Source organism: Phacochoerus africanus, chromosome 12, assembly GCF_016906955.1.
Source record: "Phacochoerus africanus isolate WHEZ1 chromosome 12, ROS_Pafr_v1, whole genome shotgun sequence".
Taxonomy (NCBI): Eukaryota; Metazoa; Chordata; class Mammalia; order Artiodactyla; family Suidae; genus Phacochoerus; species Phacochoerus africanus.
The window spans coordinates 70666666-70683874 of NC_062555.1; positions in this window are offsets into that span (position 1 = coordinate 70666666).

Here is a 17209-nt window from a genome sequence, read left to right on the forward strand (position 1 = left end):
TGCTCAACATAATTAGTCATCAGAGAAATGCAAATCAAAACCACAATGAGATATCACCCCATCCTTGTCAGAAAGGCCATCATTAAAAAGTCTGCAAATAACAAACGCTGGAGAGGGTGTGGAGAAAAAGGAACCCTCCTACACACATTGGTGGGAATGTAAATTAGTGAAGCCAGGGTGGAGAACAGTATGGAAGTTCCTCAAAAATCTAAAAATAGAGCTACCATATGACCCAGCAATTACATTCTTGGATATGTAACTGAAGAAAATAAAAACACTAATTTGAAACGATACAGGCACCCCAATGTTCTTTGCAGCATTATTTACAACAGCCAAGACACGGAAGCAACCCAAATGTCTACCAATAAAGGAATGGATAAAGAAGATGTGGTACATATACACAATGGAATATTACTCAGCCATAAAAAAGAACAAGATGTTGCCATTTGCAACAACATGGAAGGTCTTTGAGGGCACCATGCTTCGTGAAATAAGTCATTACATTACCCTATGTAATCACTTACATGTGGAATCTAAAGAACAAAACAAATGAGTGTACATCAAACAGAAGCAGACTCACAGATACAGAGAACAACCTAGTGGCTACCAGTGGGGAGAGGGAGGGGAGAGGGGCGAGCTCGGGGTGGGGGATTAAGAGATCAACTACTAAGCATAAAATAAGTAAGCTACAAGAATATATTCTACGGCACAGGGAATACAGCCATTACTAATATTTTTTTAAAAAAGGCTTCCCCCCTTGCTTCTTTCAGGATTTTTCTTATTTATTTTTTGTGGTCTTTTTAGGGCTACCCCTGAGGCATATGGAGGTTCCCAGGCTAGGGGTCCTATTAGAGCCACAGCTGCCGGCCACAGCCACAGCCACGCCAGATCCTTAACCCACTGAGTGGGCCCAGAGATAAAACTCCTGTCCTCATGGATACTAGTCGGGTTTGTTACTGCTGGGCCACCATGGGGACTCCTGATTTTTTTTTTTTTTTTTTGCATTTTAGGGCCTCACCCACGACATGTGGAGGATCCCAGGATGGGGTCTAATCAGAGCAGTAGCTGCCAGCCGCAGCTGCAGCCGCAGCCACAGCAAGGCCAGATCTGAGCCGTGTCTGCAACCTACACCACAGCTCACAGCTTTTTTTTTTTTTCTTTTTGACTGTACCCAAGACAGCGAAATTTCCCAGGCCAGGGACTGAACCTGCGCCATAGCAGTGACCTAAGCCACATTAAACCACTGAGACACAAGGGAATACCTAGCCATTATTTTATAACTAAAAATGGTGTATAATCTAGGAGTTCCTGCCGTGGCATGGAGTTTAACAAACCTGACTACCATTCATGAGGATGCGGGTTCGATCCCTGGCCTCGCTCGGTGGGTTAAGGATCTGGCATTGCCATGAGCTGTGGCGTAGGTTGCAGATGTGGCTCGGATCCCGCGTTGCTATGGCTCTGGCGTAGGCTGGCGGCTGTAGCTCCGATTCGACTCCTAGCCTGGGAACCTCCATATCCCGTGGGTGTGGCCCTAAAAAGAAAATAAATAAATAAATGGCATATAATCTATAAACATATTGACTCACTGTGTGATACACCTGAAACTCAGGTAATATTGTAAATCAACTATACTTCAATAACAGATAAAATCAAATAAATGTCTCCGAGGCACAGAACCGGCCGGGCTTCTCCAACAGGACGTATCTGGATACAGAAGGCAACCAGTGCCGGGAAGTGACTCACGTGATGGTGGTGGCTGAGTGGCCCCAGGGCCCACGGTGTGCAGCTGGGCCAGGCGAGCTGCTGGGGAGGTTTGGGCCGTGTCCAAAGGCCTGGGAACCAGGAGAAGCAGGAGCATCAGTGTCTGAGGGGAGGGGAGGGGAAGGTGGACGTCCCAGCTCACCCGGCAGAGTGAATCTCCCCTTCCACCACCCTGACTCCATCAAGGTCGGGACGAGGCCCCCACCCTGGCGGAGGGCACCTGCTTTCCCAGCCCAGCGATTCAAATGTGAGTCTCTTCCAGAGATGCACTCGCAGTTAGAGATGCACTCGGGGCAGGATTCACGCCTTACCAGCTCCCTGGCTATTCCTCAGCCCCACCAGGTTGACACAAAGATCAGCCGTTGCACACGCCGAAGAACAAGAGAGAAAAAGGGTCATTGCTGGGTTTGACGGTTGCCCGAATAGGTGCCAAGACTTTTCATCCTCGGCAGAGACTTAGGCGGGGGCAACACAGGAGGAAGGAGTTAGGGAAGGCTGGGATTCTTTCCTGGGGAACATAGTTGTGTTTAAATACTCAGGGCCAGGAGTTCCCTGGTGGCTCGGTGTGTTAGGATCCAGCCTTGTCACTGCTGAGGCCTGGGTTTGATCCCTGGCCCAGGAAATTCTACCTACTGTGGGGATGACCAAGAAAATAAATTCAACCAACCAACCAACCCTCAAAGCGTCTCAGAGGCAGAGGGTTGGGCTAGGGAGCCGAATCTGTTTGTGGCTTTTCCAGCGCTTGTGAAAATGGCTTCACGGCTCCTCAGACACGCTGGCACCAGCTGGACCCCTTTTCTCTGAGGCTGGGGTCCCAGCCCATGTTTCCAAGTTTCAATGATCCCAGCCTGTTCTCTCTGCTGCCTCAGCCCCAGGGGTGATCCTGTCAAATTCTCTTTTTACCTTTTTAGAGTCTGTAAGTACTTGCACTGCGTCTCCTCTAGTCAAGCACCTGGCCTGGGCGGTCTTCGGGCTGAACCCTGCCCTTGGCAGGGAGGAGAGGGAGGCCAGGTGGGGCAGGGGGATGGTAGGCCAGCGAGGAAGCAGAGAGAGGGGGCAGTTTGAAAGGCTGCTCTGAGCCACCTCTGCACCCAAGCCCCTGGGGCAGGTGTGGTCAGGGGCCTGGGTGGTGATGGGAATGGGAGGGACCCAGGAGCCTCTGGCCTCTCAGAGCTTTAGTCCTGGGCTGCACACTGCCCTGGCTCTCTGGGCCTTGTCAACGTCCCTTCTGTGTCGCCAGGGCAGTCTAATAGCTGACCTCGCCGTCCCGTGCAGACTGCCTGCCACCACTGCTTGCTCCCTGGCGCCTTCGGGGGCCCTGTTAGGACGGGGAGAGGAGCTTGGGGTCTGGGAGACACTGAGCGACTCCATGCCCCACTTGGGATCCCTGTATCTGGGCCCTGGCCGCAATGCCAGGCCAGTCCTGGGGATCCCTGGCCCCTTGTGCAAACCCACACCCGGGCCTGCCCTGACCGGTTCTCCAAGCAGCTCCAACTGGTTCTACAGGCAGAGGCTGTGTGGACTCAGGCTGGGCCCTGGGGCGGTCTGGAAGCTGCCAGCAAAGTGTGGGAATGAGGCAAGTGTGGGGCTCCCCATTATGTCGCCCTAAACCCACACATTGAAGCCGGAACCCCCAGGGCCTGGTCGTGCGACTGGACTTGGAGACAGGGTCTTTACAGAGGTGATCAAACGAGACCCATAAGCCAGCCTGGCCAGTGTCCCCATGAGAAGAGACTGGGACACAGAGAGGTGCCAGGAGTGTGTGTGCCCAGAGGGGCGGCCACGTGAAGCAGGTGGCCGTCTACACACCAGGGAGAGCAACGCCTCAGCCCGGCCCACACCTTGACCTTGGACTCCCAGCCTCCAGACTGTTGAGTGCCCAGCGTGGTGGGGTTACTGCAGCTTGAGTGACTCAGGAGCGTCTCCCCGGCTGATGGGATGCTTCCCTGTCAAGTGTGCACATGTGTGTGTGTGTGGGCACATGCACGTGCGTACACGCCCGTGCGTGTGCACGCGTATGTGTGCGTGTGAGCACACGCGTGCATGCACGTGTGAATGTGTGCATGTGTGTGTGCTACGAGGATGGAGGGCCAGGGCGGTGGGGGGGAATCCACAGAATCTCAGTGCGCCCCTGTTTCCCACCAGGGCCGCTCACACAGCCCGGCCGCAAACGTGGTCCTCCGGAGAACCTGCCTCCCTGGCCCGTAGCTCAGGCTCGGAGGAGAGGCAAGTGCGGAAACTGCCCTCGTGCCTCCACGCGATGCCCGCGACCTCAGCTCGGCGGCGCCGCCCATCATTAGTCACCCCCAGTGGAGAGAGAGCGCTGCTCGCTCCTGGGCGGTGCCTGTGTATCGCGGCCCCGGGTACCCCGGGGGGGGGCTGTGCCCGTGTGACTGTGGGTGTGTGAGGGGTTGTGCGTGAGTGCAGGGGGGTGTGAATATGTGCGCGTGCAGGGCTCCCTGGGGCTGGAGTCAGCGTGAACGCGCTCTCCTCCCAGAGGCTGGGCAGCCGACCCCCGCCTGCCACGGAGACGTGATTCCCGCCGCCTCCGCCTCGGCCGAGGTCCCGGGTCCGGGTTCGGGTTCGGGCAGGGGGAGGGGAGGCCCGGGCTCTCGAGGGGGCAGATGGGCCCACAGAGGAGCAAAGGCCACGGGGGCGGACTCACCTGGTCGGTCAGGGGCCCTGGGAGCCTGCATTCCTCATCTGGAAAGTGGGCCGTGGCTCCCGCCTGCAGGGTGGAGGAGAGGCTGCAGTGAGCTGATGTCCGGGGTCCCAACAGCCCAAGAGAGGGCTCGGTGGCACGCACGGAGCATACCTGGCATCAGAAATGTCCCCCAGGGAGCCACCAGGTACCTGGCCCGTCTCCACGCTGCTGCCCAGCTCCCCCCGCGCCGCCGTCTCCCCCCCTCCCCCGGCCCGAGCTCCCCTCCTGCCGCCCGTCTGCAGTCTGTGCACCAGGAGGCCTCCCGAGCGTCCTGCCAAAAAACTCACTCACCAGGGCGGAGGTGTCCCGGCCAGGTTCCTGTTTGCCTAAACCAAAGCCGCAAGCCCTTCAAAGGAGCCTCGCGAACCCGGATGGAACGGTTTGTTTTTTTCTCACGCAGAAGGAGAAGGAGACAGCAAAGGGGGCTCCCTCAGGCTCCACGAAACTCACAAAAAGCTCTTTGTTCCAGCTGAGGCGGGTGAAAAAAAATAACAGAATTGGGAGAGGGTGTGTGCTTGTTTCTCTGTTGGTGGAGTGTTTAGGTCGGATCGGCCCCACCTGGCTGCCCTCCCGCCCCCACCCCAAATCCTCTACCCAGCGACCCTCTGGTTTGCCTCAGAGAATCACAGAGCCACCAGCCGGGAGGGACTTGGAAGTCTTCAGTCCAGCTGGATTTTCATTCTCTGATTAATGATGTGCGATCCTTGCTAAACTGCAGGGCTCTGCGGTGCCTGCCTGGGTTCCATACTGTTGGAAGTGATGCAATGATGGCTCTTGCCTCAGGGGAACCTGTAGTCCCTGGCTGAGCTGGGGCTGGAGCCCGGTCCCTCTGGCCTCTGCCTGGCTTAGCCTGACGGCCACCCCTGTCATTCCTGGCCCTGATGTGGACAAGCCTGCTTGTTCCTGACCCTTTTGTCTTTAGCAAAGATCTATAGTAACATTAAAGCTTAACCCCCACCCCGGGTAGGTCACTACGGGCCTGTCACCCTCTGCACTTGTGCAGTGCACAACCTGTGAGGCTGAACAGCGGTCCTGCTTTTTGGGTTATTCCACTAGTATTAATTCAGCCCTCCAGCACATGCAACGATGCCTTTGGGGGGCAGTGGGGGGGGGCGGTCATGGCTTTGCACCTGAGATTAAGGATCCTATTTCGCAGAATCCAGTATAACTGAGCCCAGCTGTGTGGAAAGAAACCTGAAGTAAGGGCCTCCCATTCCTGGACACCCCCGGATGCGGGAGGCCCCTGTGTTCTGGGCCCGGCTGAGCTGGGCTGGGCAGGGATGGGTGTGTGGGCAAGGGGACTGCCTTGGGGCAGACAGGAGGGCATCTCTGGGGGGCGCTGTCATGGGTCAGAGCTGGTAGGCCCAGGTTTCGTTCTGCGGCAGCTGGAGGAGGAAGCGTGTCAGAAGTCTGTGCCTTGACTCAGAGGTGACGCAGCTGGTTCACCGGCTTCCCCTCCTCCCCGTTGCACACGCTCCATTTCCTTATCTGCTGGAAACCAGGCAGAGCCGAGCCGGGCCCCCACCTGCCCTTAGGGACGGAGGGGGAGGGGCTGGGTTTTGTGATGCTCACGGGGGTGGAGCTTGGTGTCACAGTACCGGGTGTGGCCGGTGCCCAGGCGTGCCTGGGGAACGGGGGCAGCTTTGGCAGCTGTGCCGGGCTGTGTGGAGGCACACATTCTGTTCTGCCAGTGCACCTCTTTTGGTCTGAGCTGCCCTGAGCCAGGGTTTCTCTAGGCAGCTCTGTGGAGCTGGAACTGGCACACAAGAAGTTGCACATGTGCAAAGTGGACAGCTTGGAGTTCCCGTTGTGGCTCAGTGGGTTAAGAACCCAAGTAATATCCATGAGGTTTCGGATTTGATCCCTGGCCTCACTCCGTGCGTGAAGGATCCGGCATTGCTACGAGCTGTGTGTAGGCTGCAGTTGAGGCTCGGATCCTGCGTTGCTGTGGCTGTGGTGTAGGCCAGCAGCTGTAGCTCTGATTGGACCCCTAACCTGGGAACTTCCATATGCCATGGGTGACACCCTAAAAGGCAAAAAAAAAAAAAGTGGACAGCTTGATATGTTTGGCGTTACCTAATAGCTAACCTAACCTTATTCAATTAATTGTCTTCACCTCTCCAATGTCCCTCTGGGTCCAGCGGAAGGAAGTGGCATCAGAGACACCGCCTTCCCGCAGATGACATGGACCCCTGGACAGAGGGTGTTGGCTTCGCCTGGTCTGTCCCTCCGCCCCATGACCTGGGGTTTGTACACACGCCGCATTCCGATGGGCTCTCGTCACCAGGCCCCCAGCACCTCCAGCGTCCCTCCCCCTCTCCCCTCTGCTGCCTTCGAGCCACCCTGGAGGCTGGCGGGTCCTCTGTTACCCGCAGGGTCCCTGGTGAAGATCTGGAGTCCCCATCCAGGCTCGGGCTCCCCTCGGGCTCTGTGCGGGCCCACTGTGCCCTGGCCACAGCCTCTCAGACAGGCAGCCTTGTTGTGGCTGTGGCCGCAGGCCTGACGGCGGGTGTTCCTGCAGGACACACATCAGCCCAATGGAGGAAAGAACTTTCTATCAGGAATAAGAAAAGCCCACCATTGAGGTCCTCCCCCCGCCCCCCGCCCGGCACCTCAGCCCTCTCTGTGCCCCCCTAGCTGGGCCACTGCTGGGAGTGTGTGTATGTGTGTGTGTGCACGCATGCGTGTGCGTGGCTTAATGACAGGTCAGAGTGTGCTGTGCAATAACACTCAGCAGGAAAAGGAAGTTTGTTTGTGCTCACGTTCTGCTGAAGCCGATATCTCGCAAGCCAACCAACCACTGACCCCAAAACCGCATCCCCCCCCCAAGTCCTGAGGCTTGGGGACAACCCAGGTGAGCAGCTCTTCTCAAAAGTGATCCCCTGGCCAGAGTCACTGGTGTCTGGCATGTCTATGTGACAAAAGCGTTCCTCTGCTGATCCGCTGAGTGGGGCGGGCAGAAGAGGGTTATCTTTTGCCGAAGAGGAAATGAACCCCTAGCTCGAGGGGGGATGGCCAGCAAGCAGCAGCCTGGACGGGGAGCCCGGAGCTCTGGATCCTTCCACAGAGCTCGTCCAGGAGAGGAGTGGCTGCCTCGGGAGTCCCTGCCGCTCCAAACAGGTCACGTGACTGTGGGCCCTCCTTGAGCATATGGAGCCCAGATGTGTACCGTCAGCACGTCCCCCTGCGCTGCCGGCGGGGCCAGAGGTTGGCCTAGTTTTTAGGAGTGTAATTTGACCATATGCATTCTCACGTTAAAGATGCCTGCATGATTTGACCCATTATTTTCATGGCTAGGAAAGTTCCTTAAAGAAATGAGCAGCAGGGGAGTTCCCATCGTGGCTCAGTGGTTAACGAATCTGACTAGGAACCATGAGGTTGCAGGTTCGATCCCTGGCCTTGCTCAGTGGGTTAAGGATCCGGCGTTGCCATGAGCTGTGGTGTAGGTCGCAGACGCGGCTCGGATCCCGTGTTGCTGTGGCTGTGGTGTAGGCTGGTGGCCACAGCTCCAATTGAACCCCTAGCCTGGGAACCTCCATATGCCACGGGAGCAGCCCTAGAAAAGGCAAAAAGACCAAAAAAAGAAAAGAAAAATGAGCAGCAGGGAGTCCCTCTGGGAGCACTGGGTTAAGCATCTGGGGCGGCCACAGCTGTGGTGCGGGTTCGCTCTCTGGCCGAGGAATTTCCACATGCTGTGGGTGCAACCAAAAAAAAAAAAAAAAGATGAGAAATTGGCATCAGGTTTGCCAGTTAAACCCAGGAGCAGCGCCCACCTAGGAATGAAAGGGTATGTCCAGTAAGAAAAGCCGATGGGGGCGTTGATGGCTGCGTGGCCGCCGTTACCCCCAAGTGACAGCCCGATGCTCGTAGTCCCCGGTTGAAAGGATGCATAAACGTGGGGCATATTCAGGCACCGAGATGTCACCTGGTGTGTTAGTCCGGCTACCTCCCTCCCTTCCAAGTCTGGAAGTACTTTTACCAAAGCAGTTGATCAGTCATCAGAGTTTCCAAGAACGAGGGCATCAGCTGATGTTACAGCCGCCCTCCTCGACGGCTGGAAGGGAGTGGGTCGGGGAGGGGCGAGAATGCGGAGGTGACTGGGTTCCCTCCAGTGTCGCTTAATTCCAAGGTCCTTGTCCCCACCCCGCCCTGACTCCCGGTTCCCTCCAAGTCCTCACGCTGGGTTCTCTGTCCTCGGACCTGCACCGACGGTCAGCAGGGCACATTCTGTGACTGAGAGGACTGTTGGCTGTTTGGAGGCCCTGGACCCTGGACGGTGCTTCCCGAGGATGGGGCTTTGCTTCTCTGAAGCTCACAAAGGGCCTTCTAGGAGAACTTGTCAGCCATGAACATGCAGGTACAGGTTTCTGTAGAAAGTCAGCCCCAACCAGGGGGCCTTAGAGAAAGAACCGAGCGTTAAGAGGGTTTCCAAACAACCAACACCTTCTCCGCTGGGTCCGGACCCAGGGCGGCCCAAGAAACCCTTCGTTTTAGGGCAGCGCCTGTGAAGACGGAGGCCCCAGAGGGGCTCCTTCGGTTCTGGCCTTGCTCCCTCCCGTCCTGCAGCCCGGAGGGAAGGGCTTCCAGGTCACAGAAAGGAAAAACAAGCTGCCCTATGTCCTGAGAGCAAGTGCAAATGACCAGTGAACAGAGGAAAAAATATGTTCGGATGGCGTGGAGGTTGGTTGTCTTTGGAGAGAAGTGGGAGCAGCAGGGCTGGTTTGGGGTGTGGGGAGAGGCCCGGGAGAAATGAGGAGCAGAGACGAAGTCACGGGGGGAGGCTGGAGGAAAGACGAGGGGAGAGGGGGGGCAGAGACAGTGAGGTAAAGAGATGCTGGAGAAGGGCGGGCGGAGGGTGGAGAGAAGACAGCGCAGCGCAGGTCAGAGCCGGGCGGGCTGGACGGGAGGCGATGCGACTTACAAAGGGAGCAGAGCACGTGAGAAGCGGACGGCTCGGAAGGCCTGGCAGAGAGAAGCCCAGGTTTGGAGGAAGAGGGGTCAAGGAAGGAGAGGGGAGATCAGATCTAAAAACAGGGCACAGGGCTGGCGTCACAACATCTTTTCTTGGCATTTATGGAGAGACTGATTTAAACGTTTGCCACTCTTGGACACAGACCTGAGGTGACCCTTGGGGCTGAGAATCGCAGACACCGAGGTGACTTCTCAGAGCAGTAGACACCCTCGCCCTCCACCCAAACCTGCACTGAGCCCAGGGAAAAGTAGGCTCAAGCTTGTGCTTCCGAGCCCCCATGGTGCCACCCCCTCCAGAGCCTGGGAGGGGCCCTGCAGGGGGCTGGCATGGCCGTGTGCTTGTGGACAAATTGTAAGTGGGTCGGCCATGCTGCCCTCACATTCCTCTTGGACTCAGGCAGGTTGCAGTCACTCCGAGCACAGTTCTGTTATCCACACACATCGTGCCAGAGCAACGGCTTCAGGGGTGCCTCTCCCACCGCTGGCCGATGGTTGCACTGCCCGAGAAGGCAGCCAGTGGTGCTGGGCCTGGGAGGACCAGGCGGGGAAGAGAAACGAGGTTTGAAATGTATAGGGCCAGGGAGTTCCCACTGTGGCTCAGCGGAAATGATTCTGACTAGTAATCATAAGGACGCAGGTTTGATCCCCAGCCTTGCTCATTGGGTTAAGGATCCGGTGTTGCCATGAACTGTGGTGTAGGTCACAGACAGGGCTTGGATCCCGCCTTGCTGTGGCTATGGTGTAGGCTGGCAGCTGCAGCTCAGATTCGACCCCTAGCCTGGGAATGTCCATATGCGGCGGGTGCAGCCCTGAGAAAAGAAATGAAATGAAACAAAACATATGGGGCCAGAAACTGGGCTGGGGAAAATTCTTGAATCATCAGAGGGAACACAGTCAGGGGGGAATTTACTTCCTCTCGAGCCCTCGTCCACACGGAGGTTCTCTGTTTGGGATGCAGGCGATGATGTGTCTCACGCATTCTCACGCAGTCTCACGCACTGCTCGGGCTCTCCAGTCCTGGAGGGAGTTGAGTTCTGCAGCCCATCTTTTGGTGATTTTGTGCAGCAGTCGCTACCTGGAGGTAGGTGTTTCTCATCTTCGTAACCAGCAGTGGTGCCTGGTAGGGAGCAGACATTCAACAAATAAATGGGTGAAACACACATGGAAATCAACATCCTTCTCCCTACACCACCACGGAGCCTTGTCTGCCGGGGAAGAGAAGCTATCTCGGGACCATGTCTGCCCAGGTGAGTACATGGTCCTTTCGCTCCCCGCCCCGCACCCCAGCAGGTGGAGGAAAGTTCGAAATGAGACCGCTGACGAGAGCAGATTCTCACATCCAGTTTCACTCGCCTGGTTGGGCGTCCCCATGTTCTAGGTTAAAGAAATCTTGTTCTTGGCCCGTTCTGGGTGTCTCCTGACGTCCTGCAGTTTTTTTGAACAGAGGGCCCGCCTGTTGCAAAAGCTCTTTGCCTGTTTTTGTGCCCTTTCAGTGCAAACCTCTCTTTGGCGCCTGAACTGAAGTTTCCTCACAGGTTTTGGGTTACAAAGTGTCGGCTCCATCCCCGGAGCGGGTCCCCTGGGAACGCTGTATTATTTTTTGAAGTTGTGACGGTGCAGAATCTGAGATTTGGACGAGGCCACAAAGCCTCTGGAGCCAAGGACCGAACATGTACTTTGAAGATTACGGAGCGGACGTTGAGCCCAGACGTCCGTTGGAGAGCCTGCTCTCGGAAAGGCAGCTGGTGTCTCTTGGGATATGTTCAAAGCTTTCATGCATAACTTCAGGCATTTACTTACCAGCCCCTGAGGCAAAGTCAGAAATGGGGGCTTCTGGACTATAAGACCCCCTCCAGTAGGCGGTGCCCCCCCACCGGTCGATTTTCTCCAGTTTGGACTCCTCCAGAGCCTCTCGAAACCTGTGCTGTTGTGAAATTCCTTTTCACCCCTGGTCGGAATCTTCTCTGTGGCTGTTTAGCATCGTGTCTTGTGGCTTCGCTCTTCCTGGAAAAGGAAAACATCTCTCTGCCAGCCCGACCCCCTTTCAGAGCCAAAGGCCTTAATCCCGTCACCCTGGAAGATTTTCTTTCCCTCCTCATGGTGCTGCTGGCGATGGGACAGGGTTCCCTGGGGGAGACTTGACAACCTCGGCCCAGGCTGATCACTCACACATTTGGGGCTGTTAGGCCTTGCCAGCCAGATCTGCCTTCTTGGCCGAGGTGCCCGGGGGAAGGTCTGTGGCCTCCATCCCCCAGTGGAAGGGGTACTGAGAAGGGACCCTGAGCTGGCCAGCGGGTGAGCCCTCCGCAGGGGCGAGGAAGCGGGGTCATTGCGGGTCTGGTCCCCACAGCTCACGGGGACTGGTAGCTTTAGAGCTGTCATGTTCCCCCCTCGGGCTGTGAGCTGAGTACCGGCGGCGCTTTCTGGAGAAAGAAGCTCCCCAAAGAAGAATCCCAAGTGTGATCCCAAGAATCCCAGGGAGATGCTGCTTTGCCTTCGTGTGGGGATGAGGGGCCTGCGTGGACACAGACTGGGGACAGCAGGACCCGCCTGAGTCCCGCCAGGCTCCATCTCTTCACCTGCGTCACCCGTGTCCTTCCTCCTGCTGGGCACACCCTGTGCTCTCCCACTTCCCCGGCTACACGGCCTCGACGCCTGTCTTCCAGGGGCTGCCGGCCTGCAACCTCCCCATCCACCCCCGTGCCTGCATTGCCTGCCTGCCCTGCGAGGCCCAGACTCCCAAGGGGGGCAGGGTCCCCTCCCAGTCCCGCCCCCACCTCTGATGGGACGCACTCAGCCTCTTGGTGCGTCCATCCAGGCGCTGCCAGGCCTTCGTGGAGGAAGTCCCGGCTCAGCAGGAGACGAGCAGCGTGATGCCATCCGGGGATTAGTGCAGAGGTCACAGGCCTGCAGCGAGTGTCCCTGAGGACAGAGGGAAGGGAGCTGACCCAGCCTGGAGGCGGACTCAGAAAGTCAAGCCTTTCTGGAGGAGGGGACCTCCCGTTTGATGGATTGACAGGAGGTGGTGGCTCCTTCGTGTCTCTCTGCCCTCTCCCGTGCTATGCACTGTGCCCTGTGTCCTGGGGGCAGCCCGCCTCAGCCCACCCACCCCCGCCGACTGCCTGGCTGCCCTCTGGACCCCGCTGACAAGTCCCCCACTCACTGGACAGACGGGGCCCTTCCTTCTCCACGAGGCCACGTTCCCCTCACCCCGCCCCCTGCGCTGCACATGACCTTCTGTTTACTGGCCTCCCAACATCCGTGGTCAGGCCGTGAGTCTTAATCATCTTTGGGTCCCCAAAGTCTAGCACAGACACACACGTGCTTGCACGTGCACATACACACTCAAAAAGGTCTGGTTGAATCTAGTTTGCACACGAGTCCGCTTTGACCACCAGACTTCCTTCTTAGAAGTGCCGCACTCAGCACGGGCTGGATGCCATCCCAACATCCAGAGGGACTTCGAAAAGCTGAACCGCGTCAGGAGGGGCGGCGGCCTGCACAGGTGCCACGTAGGCAACTCTGGAGGGAACGGGCGCTGCTTTGCCGAGAGAGGGGCGGGCGGTGGGGCCACCTGCAGCTACTCGGAGATCCGACACAGACGGAAGGCGTTCACCACCTTTTCTGGGTGCCGGAATCTACCCAGAATGCAGGTAGGAGGGACAAAGGTGCATTTCAGACCCATAGAAGGATAAGAATTATCCAGCGGCAGGCCAGCTGGCCTTGCGCTCTCTACAGTGGACCCGTTCAGGAAGATGCAAACCAGCCATCTCTCCAGGACACTGTCACATCGAGGCGCTTCGTCCAGGAAGGGAAATTAGGCCAGATAAGCGAGAAGGAGCTCACAGACCTAAGAGTCCACACGTCTAAGTGTTTATCTCGACCTCGGGCCCGGGGGGGAAGAAGGCCACGTTGCACTCACGCGGGGTCAGGGGCGCAGCGTGAACGTACCTCCAGACTTTGAAGCCCTGAGAGGTGTCACGCCGACTCCAGTGAGTGTTTTACCTCCGCAGAGGCGCTGAGGTTGGGAGAGGTGAGCCAGGCTTTCAATGCCACCTGCAAGACCAGACTCCGTGAAGCAGCGCCCGTGTGTCAGAAGGCGTTTTCCCACGTGGCAGGAGTCACCTCTGCTTCTTCCTTCGTCCTTGGATCTGTTCGGTGTCTAGTGTGCATGGCTCGATGCACCACTCGTGAAATCGGAGCTGGACCAAGAGAAGGCCAGCTCTGGGCTCAGGGTCAGACAAGAGTCTGTCAACAGCCCTAACCCCGCCTTACACAGGCGGTGTTTGCTGCCGGAACCAAGCGCCACAAATCGTGGGGCTTAAACCGCAGAAATTGTTCTCTCACCATCCTGGAGGCTCAAAGTCCAGGATCAAGAAGTGGGCAGGGCTGGGTCCCCCGAGGCCCCTCTCCCGGGCATGCAGACGGCCGTCTTCTCCTGTCTCCTCACAGGGTCTCTGCATCCAAATTTCCCTCCCGTAAGGATGTCAGTGATACCGGATTAGGACTCACCTAACGGCCCCATTCCAGCCTGACCACCCCATCTCCACAGGTCACATTCGGAGGTCCTGGGGTGAGGACGCCAACATACGGATCTGGGGGAGCAGAACTGACCCCACAAGAGGCATCTTTTGTGATTTCCCATCATCGCCCACATTGTCCTCCCTGAGCAGAAGCCGAGAGGTCCAGACAGCCCTGGGCTCGTCTGTCCCCTGGCAGAGAGATGCCCGCCCTGCACTGTGAGCTGGTGGGCATCTCCTGTCACAAGGACGTGGGCCAGGGCAGAGCTCTCTCCTGCGAGTGGCGGCCGCCCCCGTTCCTCGGGCAGCCGGGCCTCTGCACGGCATTGACCGCCGGTGCCTGGACGGGGGCGGGGTGGTGAGGACCCCGGCCTGGGGGTGCGGGCAGCTTGACTCCCCCCTCGGTAGCCGCACAGGTGCTGGCCCAGTGGCTCTCACGGCCCTGGGTCCCTCTGCACCTGTCAATGTTGTTCCCACTCCGTGTCCAGTCCGCCCGCACTCTGCCCGGTGGCCCTGCCCACTTGCAGCCCTTTCTCATCCACGCGCCTCCCGCAGCTCTGCTGCAGTCTCAGGGCTTCTGCGAGGTCGGGCTGCTGTCCATCTCAGGCTGCTGACCTCCAGAAGCTTCTCTGGGTGGTGGGAAGGATGCTGGCTCTGGAGCCCCTCAGACCCAGGTTCAAACTCTAATCTACTAGAGGTGTGACTTTGGGGACACTATTTAGACGCTTGAGGTCTCAACTGTCTCTAAAACTGGCTGCTAAAAACAGCTGCCACGCTCACCTGTTTTGAGGACTCAAGGGGCCAACGCATCATGTGGTGAACACTTCCCGAGGTCTCTCCTGGCACATAAGCCTGCCCCCGTGAGTGCTGGGGGCCCGCCACACCAGCCCACAGGGCACGCAACAGAGGAGAGATGGGCCAGCTCTGTGACCAGCGGAGATGAGCTTCCCCCATGGGCTGGCAGGGTTGCCTGGGGTCCATTTCCAGGGGTCCCTCCAGGGATGTTTGTCTACCCCAGGTCTGCAGGGCGGTGCTGCGTGGCCGGTCAGCCAGCCAGCCTGGGCCCACTGGACTCATTCTCAGGCCACCTTCCCTCGTCTGTACCAAGTGCCCAGCTCCTTCTTCTCCCTGGAAATTCCGAGGCCACAGTAAAGATGGGGAGTCTTGAGAAGGGCTTCCTTCCCTGATGTCTCCCCCGGGCATGAAACACCGCATCCTTTCCAGGCTGAGTCAAGCCTCTCCCAGGAGCAGCCCTTGCTTGGAGGAAGCGGCCCCACTCCCCAGCACCCAGCACAGCGGGGAACCTTGCATCTGAGTGGGTCCAGAAATCTGTCTGTGAACCCGGTTGCTATAGAAACAGCCACCCAAGGAGTTTCCTGATGGCTCAGCAGGTTAAGGATCTGGCATTATTGCTGCTGTGGCATGGGTTTGATCCCTGGCCCAGGAAATTCCGCACGCCTCAGGTGTGGCCAAAAAAGAAAAAAAGAACCACTCAAAGCAAGAGAGTGGGAAGGTTGGCGGGTGAACTGGGCCCAGATTGTTTTCAGGGCTAGGTTTTTTTTTTTTTTTTTTTGCTTTGCTTTTCAGTGGAGAAACATACCTCCTACCTCCCATTCATCTTCATCATGGGAGTTTCCTCCCCCAACACGTGAGTTTTAATTTTAAATTTCTCCAGTGGAACGGCCGTCGTTTTTAGCTGGCTGGTTTGGGAGCTTTTGAACGGCCCCTGGAATCCACGAGGATCATCAGGAGCCAGCGGGGCTGCGTGGTGGCTGATTTAAAATTGGAAACCCGGGAGGCAGGAGAGTGGCTTTATATAGTCTGGGAGGTCCAGGAGCCCGGCCCTGATTTATGACAGGCCTGCTGAAAGCACATGGAAGCTGAGCCGATGTTTATAAATTCCTTCCCCAAAGACGGATGGAATGTTCTTCGGAGCTGCAGTCACACAGCACCTTTTTGGGGGATGAAGAGAGGTGGTTAAGTCCAGTTATTCAGCGACCGAAAGGAAAAGGGGTGAGGCTGGGGAAGCCCCTCTGAGACTGGCGCAGGGGTGAGGGCTGCTCTGCGGGCCTGGCTGCACCCCTCCATCCGGGATGTGGGCTGCCTCCTTCCTGGTGCTCCAGCCCCTGGCCCCCCACCCTGCTCACCAAGGCCAGGGACCTACACCTGGGCACCGTGAGGGGTGCTGCACGGCTGCTGACCACCAGGAGGAACTTGTACCCACTGTGTTTGGGACCCACCAACCAAGGCAGGGGACCCCTGGGAATCAGAGGGTACTGCCCAACTGGGAACCCCTCAGGCCCGCCTCTCAGTCCCGAACCCAGCCATGTGGCTGAGCTGGCCCATGACCTTGCCTGAATGAGAAAGGACAATGGAAAATGTTCTTTAAAAAGTTGTGTCGGCAGGGAGTTCCCATTGTGGCTCACTGGGTTAAGAATCCGACTAGTATCCATGAAGATGTGGGTTGGATCCCTGGCCTTGCTCAGTGGGTTAAGGATCTGGTGTTGCCTTGATCTGTGGTGCAGGTCGCAGACATGGCTCAGATCCTGCATAGCTATGGCACTGTTGCAGGGGCTACAACAACTACAAGCCCAAAGCCCAGGCTTTCCTTTCCATATGAGGAAACGCAAGATGGGCCAGCTTCCCTGGGGCCGTCCTGGGCTGGCAATCCTTTCTGATGAGCCCCAGGGCAGGGCCCACTCCACAAAACACCTTCCTTGCACCCAAATCGTCTCTGACAAGCCCCTTCGACCTGTGGGAGTGAGAGTTTAAGGCAGGAAGCACCGTCTCTTAATTGCTTGGTGTCAGATGTGCCCTTTCTGGCCCCACTTTCTTCAAGCCCCAGAACACGTCCCAACAGCTGGATGCTGAAAGCTGAGCATGCAGGAACAGGGACCAGAGTTCCCGCCCCACTGGCACAGACTCAGATCCCAGGAGCTCGACACAGGGATTTGTTTTTTGTTTTTGGCTTTTTAGGGCCACCCCCGAGGCATATGGTTGTTCCCTGGCTCGGGGTCAAATTGGAGCTGTAGCCGTCAGCCTACACCACAGCCACAGCCTTGCAGGATCCAAGCTGCGTCTGCAACCTACACCACAGCTCAAGGCAATGCCAGATCCTTAACCCACTGAGCAAGGCCAGGGATCGAACCCGCAACCTCACAGATGCTAGTTGGGTTCGTTAACTCCTGAGCCACAACGGGAACTCCATCGATGCTGATTTTTAACCAGCCTTCACTTCCAACTAATCCATTTT